Source organism: Pogona vitticeps, chromosome 2 (assembly GCF_051106095.1).
Source record: "Pogona vitticeps strain Pit_001003342236 chromosome 2, PviZW2.1, whole genome shotgun sequence".
NCBI lineage: Eukaryota > Metazoa > Chordata > Lepidosauria > Squamata > Agamidae > Pogona > Pogona vitticeps.
Window position 1 is genome coordinate 137,883,442 of NC_135784.1, and position 10,459 is coordinate 137,893,900.

The 10,459-nt window shown below is 43.4% G+C and overlaps 1 long non-coding RNA gene across 1 annotated transcript; it reads right to left on the reverse strand.

Annotated features, from left to right (window-relative positions):
• Positions 1-392: 392 nt before the first annotated feature.
• LOC110091358 (uncharacterized) lies at positions 393-9,981 on the reverse strand. The gene is made up of 3 exons (XR_012083828.2): positions 9,865-9,981; positions 8,677-8,761; positions 393-516 (listed from the first exon to the last, which is right to left on the reverse strand). It is a non-coding gene; the product is annotated as an uncharacterized LOC110091358 (long non-coding RNA).
• Positions 9,982-10,459: the final 478 nt, after the last annotated feature.

A 10,459-nucleotide genomic window follows, 5' to 3' on the forward strand; every position in this document is an offset into this window, starting at 1 on the left:
CTGAAGAAATAAGCTATCAAGTGGGAAATGTTTGCCAGTGTGCAACTGCATCGGGTTGAATATATGTAGGAAACAATTCCGCAACCAAAATACCCATATTCTGCAATTGGAATTGTGGAATTTGGACTCAGGTATTTGGATATGCAAGTTTTATTTCATCCAGAACTTTAGTGGGAAAGTGTCGAATTTGTATTTGCCTTGGTCTCAGTTCTGCTGCAGGTGTCTCTTTGTGCTCTCGCTGTATTCTGGCATCAATGTGTGCTGATGGAGGCGGGAGAGAGCAGAGGGAACTCCATTCTGCTGTTTAGATCATTGCCTTTCCTGTCTGTTCTCCTGCCAGCATCTAAACGGGATTCCCATAACCAGCCAGTCTTGCGCCAGACTGGCTACCCCCATCATTTCTTCCCGCCCCTCCAATAGCTGGAGAGAACCTCCATCTGGAGTTGATTGATAAACTGTTTTCCGCACTGAGATCCCTTCAAAGCTTCATTGCATCCTGTGGGAGGAGGTGGTGGGCTGGAAGAGGAGAGAAGAGTTTTGTTTGGTTTTGCTTCTCAATAAAAATGACTTTTTCTGTGTTGGACTCGGCAGTTATGAAATGAGGCTGGAAGAATGCAGCTCTTTCTGTCCGCTTACCCTGCAGGCAAATTGGAGCCCTTGGTTGACTTAAACCTTCCGTCTCTGAAGGAAGAGTCATATAAAGAAGGATGATCTAATAAATAGAGAAAGTGACCAAGGGAAATATAGACTACTTTTACTAGGAACTATTAGAGGAGGCTGTGAAAGAAACAAACAAAGAAAACCAGGAACGGAGAGGAAATGAGGGCAGAGGAAGCTTTTTGCATGTGCAAGGATAGGGAAAGTTTAGGAATACTCTTTGTACTAGCTGCCAGTGTCACTTGGCATGAGTTTGACGGTTCAGGCAATAACTGCGACAGCCTCTATCCCTTCCTGAGTTGTTTCAGCTTTCAGGACTATGAAGCCTAAGGCAAGGGTGGAGCAAGGTCCAGATCAGGGGCTCAAAGGTGCCCCCCCCCTCTCCCTCTCTCTCTCTCTCCCTCTCTCACGCACACACACACACCACTCCCATCCCCTCACATTAATTTTTTTTCATGAAGTAAAAATATTTTTGCTCAAAAAGTCAGATTCTGCCCTCGAGGGTTGTGAGGGGTCAATTTTGCCATGTTTCGGGACCCCAGCATTTGTGGTACCCCACCCTATTTTTATTTTTACTGCTATTAGTGGGCACAAGGAGTCTTTTAAATACCCCACCTTTTGAGAAAGAAATAATTTGGGGGGTGGGGGGGGAGTGGGTGCATCTGTAGCCTTTCCAGAGGTAGTCTGCACCCAGCCTAGTGTATGTCATTTTTACCTTCAATTTCCACATTTCCTCATAATGTACCTGTTAAAGGGGTTTTTCTGAATATCCTGGCCTGAAGCCCATGATTTTGTTTATACGGTGTAGGCTTTGATGACTAGAAGGGGAAAAAAGTTATTAAAATATATTTCTGTAGATGTGCTCAGATTGTAGAGCATTAAAACAGATATAAGATCATTTGCTGAGCCATTTTCAGATGGTCTGCAGAGGAAAAGTGTTTGAGGGCCGGCTGCCCAAATGTAAATGATTTGCAGCCATTTCAGGAATGGTAGGTGGGCATCTCTGAATCCATGTTCCTAGCTGCATATGCTCCAGTAGAGTTGTTTGAGCTGAGTATAAAGGGACTCTGCGTCCCTTTATAATATGCCAAGGCTAAACTGGAGGTTTCCAAAATGTGACTGAAGTGTGGGTGTGAGCCAAAGGAACCCCACCCACCCCCAAGTGTTTTGTGTGTGTGTGTGTGTGTGTGTGTGTGTGTGTGTGTGTGTGTGTGTGTGTGTGTGTGTGTGTGTGCGTGCGCGCCTGTCTGTCCCTGTGTGAATTTTGTGAAGATTCATCTGGGTTCGCCACTTCCTTGACTCAAGCAGCAATACTCAAGTATTAATTATTAGGATTTATTTTAATGCCTGACTGACTGTCCGGACACTCAATAGGCTGAGTGTCTTCTTTTGTCTTTTCTGCTTTTTAGAACCGTTTACGAAGAATCCTTGCCAGCTTTTACAAGGCTTTAAAAGACATTCCCAGCAGCTTGCCACTGGCTGCAGCTGGCGTGCCCTGGAAGTGATATGTTGGCACCTCACATTACTTCCATGGTCTTCCAGAGGATGGTGACAAGCTACAGGGGCAAACGGTGCAAGATGAGGGGAATACTTTAGGGAAACTAGGACAAGAGTTCAGTTTAGCTTTGAAACAGTGTGGAAAGCCCTATAGAGATGTGTGGCCATGGTGATAGTGATGGGGAGAGCAGGGAGGGTTGTCCTGCTTCAGTGTCACTTGCTTTTGACCTAGCCCCGTCTGTATAACTGAGGGCAGGGATGGGTCTTGCTAGCCCTTCAGCCCACTGGAAAACACCACCAGCAAGTGACGCACTTATGCTTTTAAAACAGGGCCTGCAGAGACTTGTTTGAAAGGAGACTTCTGCTTCTAGAGAGCAGAACACTATGTGTGCTTAGGGGGAAGAACGCTGTTCCCCCACCACAGTGATTAAGAGTGAACAACCTTTTCAGGATACAAAGCATATAGGTGGTAGACATTGCTTGAGGTACACAAATGTATCCCCCAGCAGTGTGCCTGGTCAGAAACCACACCTTTTATGGTGTCCCATTAAAGTTTCCCTTCCGGTCTAACAGCTGCACGAAGGTGCGCTAATCCAGCAAGGGAGGGAGTGCATACTTTACGTCTGGGTTGTGCTGCTCTGCAGTACATGTGTTTCCTTTGATTGCTAACATATGTTTCTGAAGAGCTTTGAGGTCTTTGGGCACAGCATTACCCAAGTGTTAATTATTATGATTTATTATAATGTCTGGCTGGCTGTGGGATAGCCAGCACACCTCCTAGTACAGTACTAAAAGCAAGCTGTATGGGGCTGGGAGCGATTAAGAAACACAGGCACGTACAGTGTAAGGGGATGTGGGTTCATTCCTCTGAAAGCTGATTCCCTACCTTTCCTGGTTACTTGGGCTGTGTTTTCGTTCTCCATTTTTGATCAGACATCCTTGTTCCATTTTGTGAATGCAGTTAGAAAGGAGCCCCATCTAGCTAGGCCAAAACGGGAGTGCCCTTGCATTTGGTATCACCAGCACTGTCCTTGGCACCCTGTGCTGTAGGTGGTGGAGTCAAAGCTGAAGAGTGCCTTTGGGGCAGAGGGCTCCTTCTCACTCCTTTTCACAGGACTTTGGTTGTTTCTGCAGAGATCTGCTTTCTAAAAACACGCTAAGAGGTTGGGTTTGATTTCCTAATGGTTAACACTCTCTTGTGACAAGCTCAATGTCCCCAGTGATTGGTGGACTACATGGCATTTGGGGTGGGGGTGGGGAGCATCCATAGCTACTTCTCAACAAGCAGAGAAGAGATCATTTTTCAGGAACTGGATCAAAGCTGGCCTGCAATATTTGGTAGGGTGGCATGGCCTGTGATCCCACTGTTTAGGTGGCTCTTCAAATGTGGCTGGAAGAGGGAAACTGCAGAGGATTAAATTTTATAAAGTTTGCACATGTTGATTTATATGCATAGATGCAATTTTAGACATAATTACCGTAATTTAAATAGAAAAGAAGCTAGTACATTTTTCTGTAATGGGAAAGACTGTAAGCAGGTGATCTGGGTCTCTGCCCACTGGGGTGGTAACCACTAATGGCGATAAAACTCAAGACCCTGGTTTTCTCTTTTTAGGGGTTCTTATCTTCAGACTGAATGTGAACTGGATAACCCTTCAAACAGAGCACTGTCTCTTAACAGCTGTTGAAAAAAGAATAGCATTTTGGGGGTTTTTTGTGTGTGTTTAGTTATTTATATATTTATATATATGAGAAGAGAGTGCTTCTCAGCTAAATCTCCTGTAACTGGCCAGGCTGCTGATGAATCAGAATTGCTGTACTGGCTCAAGCAGACTTTTTTTCTTCCTAGCCTATTCCCACCACAGGAGTTCATAAACCCAAAGATGGTATGGACTCTGTATTTGCAGTGTTTTCCCTGTATATTAAAATGGTACATTCAGTTTGTTCAAGCCTGCAGGTTAATCTGGAAGTTGAATTATGGCAACTGGATTTCTTTCTGATTAACTTGAAATGTTTTTCTACTCGTCCAAGTAGGTTTTTCTGAAGAAGCTACTTGGATGAGTAGTGAAACGTTTCAGCCTAACAAGAAAGAAGTCCAGTTGCCATGACTCTGCTTCCAGATAACCTCACCTGGATGGCTGAGAATCTTCACAGATACCTGCAGGTCAATATGTGCCCTTTGGTAGGGGAGCCCTTTATACATCTTTAGAACACCTATGTTCATTCTCAGATTTCTCTCCAAATTTGTTTTAAAAAAGAAACACACATTATAAATAGACATGGATGCTTTGTATTCATTTTCCAGTCCTGCTCCCCAGAACGATCAGGGCCATTTACCGGGCTCTACATGACACTTGGTTCTGACATCATTGTCATTGTGCCAATCCCATCAGGAGCCTGGCCAATCCTTCCTCACCTCCCCACACAACTCACCACTAAGGTGTGGAAGCAGGACGGGGAGTCTCCCTGCTCCAGTGAAATGAATACAAAGTGCCCATGTCTAATTATAAGTATCTTTCACAAGCTCTGAGGCAATTTCCATTTGTTCTGCGAATCTTTCATCAGATGCACTCAGCCCAAAGGGCAACTTTCCACTCCTCCCCCGTTGTCCCCCAAAACAAATGCTGTCAATATTAGTGGTAGTGACTGAACATACCCCTTGTAATTTCATGGTCCACAGGACCCCAGAAATACATAACCTCCTTAGCGCATTTCTATCCGAAATAGCCAGACAAAACCAAATCAAAATAAAATACGAGATCAGGGTGACCCCTTAAAGACTAAGTTTTAAATCCAGATCCATAGAGTCCCGTCCAGTTGTGCAGTTCTAAGATTATATCTAAGATTATATATATCACCAAGTTTGTTCAGATTCTGTGAATGAATCCACTTTGTCAGACATACTAGAGTGGAGTAAACATAGGCACATGTGTATAAATGCAGACATAGGAAGGTGGTTAATATCATTAAATTTCTTCCTTTCCTTGCTCTTAGAGGAAATGGAAAATGGTTAGTGATCTATAGTGATTGTGCAGGAAAAGAAAGCTGCCTGCTAGGCCAATACAGAGAGAGAGAGAGAGAGAGAGAGCTGCTTTGGTTTGGCTCCCTGCCCCCACCCGTGTGACTGAAGCATTGCGTTTCCCAAGCATTTAAACATAAGAGGAGTTCTGAGGGTTATGTGAAAGGGGACAGACATAGATTGCATCAGTTACGATGCTGTCTAATGTTCACAAACAGAAGGGTGACTGAAAAGTGGAGGGGGGTGGGAGGAGTGGCAAGGAGGGGGTGGATTCACATGCTTTCCCAACTGATAATTCAATCTCATGTGAAACCAGAACTTTTGCTACAGATGGGTTTCCTGCTTCTCTCAATTCCTGCAAAACTGTCATGTTCGTCTGGACATGGAATCCCCTCCCACTTATTCTTAAATAGCATGTCATTCAAAACCAACAAGTGAGTTGCTGAGACTGGGCTGAAAAACCGCAATATTAAAAAAAAAAGAGGGGGGGAATTATGAGCCATCTATGTTTGATTTTAAGAATATCTGGTTTGTTGTTGTTAATGTTTTATAAAACTGTTTCTGACTTAAGGCAGTGCTATGAATGAGTGTGAGCAGCCACCACATCCCCTTCCATGAGGACATGGAGAGTAGGTGCTAGAACAGGCTTTTTATCGGAACCCTAGAACTTTTAAAGGAGCAACACAGCCAAGAACATGAAATTAATAACTCAGGGCGCCAGGGAGTTAGTTTCACTCCCACTGTCTTTGGGATAGTAAGAAGACTAAGTCTTTTATTGGGAGAAGTGGAGCCTCACTTCCTCTATCAGTTCCAGGGCACCTTGCAGGTGGGCCAGGTGTAGGATGCTGCAAGAAGGGTGCTGTCAGTTGTCCCTAGAGGTGAGTTTTCCCCACCAGCAGCCACCACCCTGTAGGTATGGTGATCCTCCCAAAAGGCATGGCCAAACTGTACCCGGACTTGCCTGGCATCTCCCGTGGATTGAGGTGTGAGGCTGGGAGGAACCCAAGGCTGACCTTCTGGATACAGGTTTCTGCAATGGGGCCACTTGCTCTTTCTGCTTCCTCTTCCAGCAGCAGGCTCAACACTGGTTCTTGAGTCTCCGTGCCTCTCAAGGTTTGGCGTGGTCCTGACAGATATGGGCAGCACAAGCAACTTGACCCAGCAACTGGTCTCAGGATCATGATGGTGTACTTCTCCCATACAGCTGTTGACCTCTCCTGGGCCAGAGTGTCTGCCCAACAATCCTCCTCTCCTACTTTGCTCTCTTCCTTAAATCCAAGTCCCACCATGAGCAAACCTGTGTCCTTGAGAGTATCATTGCCTTTCCCTCACCAGTGCCCCAGCCCACCAGCCCTTGCTCTCCAAGAGATGGAGAAGCCACTCCTGCAGCTGGGGGGGGGGGCTTGCTGGTCCCACAATGCGCAATCTCCAAGATGTCCTGTCCTCAACAGTCCTGCTCAGCTATTGCAGACTCAAGCCTGTGGTTTTCTTTAGGGAACCAGTCCATCTCATATTTGGTCTTTCTCTTTCCTTGTTGACTTCAACCTTTCCCAGCACTTTCCAGAGAATTCTGTTTTCTCATTATGTGCCCAATGTAGGATAGCCTCCGTTTCAACATTTTTACCTCCATAGATAGTTCAGGGTTGATTTCATTTAGAAACCACTTGTTTGTCTTTCTGGCAGCTCAGGATATCCACAAAGCTCTCCTTCAGCACCATTTTTCAAATGAATCAATTTTTTTCCTGATCTTTTCTAATTTTTCATTGCTGTCTTCTGATTTCTTGACTGTAGTCTCTATTTAGATTGATGATTGAACCAAGGTATATAAATTCTTTCACTATTTCAATTTCATCATTGTCAGCACTGTTGTGTAGTTCTTCTGTAGTCGTGATTTTTGCCATCTTAACATTCAGCTCCTTAATGTTCAGCTGCACTGCAGTCCTGCTTTGGCACTTTCTTCTTTCACTTTTCCTAACAGTTGTTTCAAATCATTGCTGGTTTTTGACAGTAAAATAAATTATTGATGTTTCTTTCATCAATTTTCATTTCTCCTTCCTCTGAATCTAGTCTAGTTTCCATATGATATGTATGATATGTTTTGCATACAGATTGAACACATAAGGGGATAAAATACATCCTTGTCTGCCACCTTTGTCTATAGGAAATCATTCTGTCACTCCATATTCTGTCTTAATGGTAGTTCCTTTCAGTATCACATTTATCCCTGGTGATTTATTTCTTCCTAATGCTTTCAGAGCAGCTTTCACCTCACTTTTTAGTATTGTAGGTTCTTCATCATAGACTTCCTCTTCAAAGGTGTCTGTCATCCTTTAGTTCCTTTGGATTGATTGATTGATTGATTGATTATATTTTTACCCTGCCTTTTTCCTTTAAAAGGACCTAAGGTGGTTTACATCATTAAGAGATATTATTTGAAGCTAAAAACAATACATAATACAAATGCAAAAAATGATCAAACAAATACTGTACAACACTAAAAATGGTATAGAAAAGCAACTCCAAAACCCATTAAAGGCAGAACAGAACCATCCATTAAAAAAACCATTGAGGCAGCTAGTCACTCAGGGAAAGCTTGCCTGAGGAGAAAGATGTTTGATATACTGTTTCCACCTTCTCTTTATATTTTCCTGGTTGGATAGTGTGCTTCCCTGGTGGCCAGTCACCATTCCTAACCAAGGCTTGAATTTCCCTTTTATTTCTAGGGGCTTTTGGAAAAGATCGCTGTTTCTCCCTTTTATTGTCTTCCTTTATTTCTTTGCAGTGGTTGTTGTACCTTTTGTCTCTACATGACAGTTGCTGAAAAATGTCTTCAGGACTCTGACCTGATTTATATCAACTTTTGCTTTTACATCTCATCTGTCTTTTGCAAATTTAAGTATTTCTTCCATCATCCATCTAGGTTTTTCGTTCTTTTTCTAATGTCAAGAATTGTCTTTTTGCTTTCTTCCCTGATAATATCTCTGCTTTCACTTCACAGTTTTTCTGGTTCATGGTCAATTGAGTTGGGTAGTGCAAATCTATTCTTTACATGGACTTCAAATTCATCAGGAATGTTGTTTAGATTATATTTTGGCATTACAATTCTTTTAATGTTCTTTTTCAGCTGTACTGTAATGTTGGAAGTAACAGTGAGCAGCTGTAGGCAAATAGGCTACAGCTTGAGTCCCCTTATCAGGAGAAAGGCAGCCTATCAGATGATTTGATAGATAGATAGATAGATAGATAGATAGATAGATAGATAGATAGATAGATAGATAGATAGATAGATAGATAGATAGATAGATAGATAGATAGATAGATAGATAGATAGATAGATAGATAGATAGATAGATAGATAGATAGATAGATAGATAGATAGATAGATAGATAGATAGATAGGCAGGCAGGCAGGCAGGCAGGCAGGCAGGCAGACAGGCAGACAGGAAGGAAGGAAGGAAGGAAGGAAGGAAGGATTATATGCAATCCTTAGCTTAACTTCATACCTTGTCCCATCCTGTCCTTTGAAAGCCCTCTGCAGTTCATATCTCTGAGAATGATCTGTCCTTTTCACAGCAGGGCAGGGTGGGACTGTGGTGACAGAAAGAAGAGGTGGTGAGAGAAAGAAGAGGAAGGAGGGAGAAAAGTGGCAGTCCTGCCCATTTGGACTCTGGTTCAACTCAGTGCCGCTATGTATCTCCCACAACAGGGAAAATAGCCCTCAAGAATAAAATGAAATAAAATCCTTAACCCTGAGATACAAAATAAGCCCAGGCCTCATCACCTACTTATGCAATACTCTACTGTATTTTAGATCTATGAGAGAACAGACTATTTAGCATTTTCTGCATCTCCTGCGGTTCTGGAGCGGCATTTTTCTGTTGCTGGCATGAGCACAAGAAACAGATGCAGAAATATAAAATAGCCCCAGCGGTTCTTTGTCCTCTTTCACCTCACTCCCTGTGATGATTTATGTCTGAATGTTGGAGGTGGAAGAGAAACGTTTAAAGCAAATATGCAAATTCACCAAGTATATGCAAATGTGTTTAATTTCCATAATATATTTCAGTTTCAGAATTCCTGGTTTTCTAATATACAGATCTACTGATGCTTGGGTGGCTCTGTTTGCATTAATTTTGTATGTGACTGCAGGAGAACAATAAACCTCACCTTTCATTCCTCCTTTGCTGTTTCTGGCTGGGATGCTGCAAATATCCACCACAGAGACTGAAAATTAGAATTCACAATTCCTGGTGGTTTCTGCTTTCCCCTGAAGCAGCCTGGCTGCACTGACCAGCCAAACAAATACATGGTGGCTCTCTCTTTCTCACCCCAATACTACCAGGTACCCTACCAAAAAAAATTTTGAAGTCCACAAATAGGCATAATAGTTCATAAGGCAGAAGCCCCTTTCAAGTATTTGTTTGAATGTATGAAGAAGGTGAAAAGCACAAGCTGGCCTCCTTGTTTAAGTAAACAAAGACCTCCTGTCACACCCACATGGCCCAATGCTGGGGGTTCTGGTATGAGTGGGCATAGCCTTATCTCCCAGGTGGGCAAAGTGTAGCCCTTGGGATTTGACCGGACTGCAACTCCCAGCATGCCTCACCATGAATTATGTTGGATAGGCTGATGTTAATTACAATTCAAGAACATATAGAGGGCTGCAGTTTGCTCTCCCTTGCACTACTCACTTAATGGTGTGACATGTTCTGGCAACAACAGAAGAATGGGGTGTCACTTCTAGAGCCATCCATTGTCTTCATTTTGCTGCCTCTAGAGTGTTTGAAGCAGGTGAGCCTTCTCTTTCTATTTTTCATAGGGGTAGGAAAAGGAAATGGTAGAATTAAAACAAAAAGATGGTGTGACTCATCCACAGGGTTGTTTTGAGACTCTCTCATGTTTCTGGAGAAGGGACGTGGTGGTGCTGTGGGCTAAACCGCAGAAGCCTGTGCTGCAGGGTCAGAAGACCAAGCAGTCGTAAGATCAAATCCACGTGACGGAGTGAGCGCCCGTCACTTGTCCCAGCTTCCACCAACCTAGCGGTTCGAAAGCATGCAAATGCAAATAGATAAATAGGGACTACCTCGGTGGGAAGGTAACGGCGTTCCGTGTCTAAGTCGCACTGGCCATGTGACCACGGAAGATTGACTTCGGACAAAACGCTGGCTCTATGGCTTGGAAACGGGGATGAGCACTGCCCCCTAGAGTTGAACACGACTGGACAAAAATTGTTAAGGGGAACCTTTACCTTTACCATTACCATGTTTCTGGAAGACAGCAGAGTAA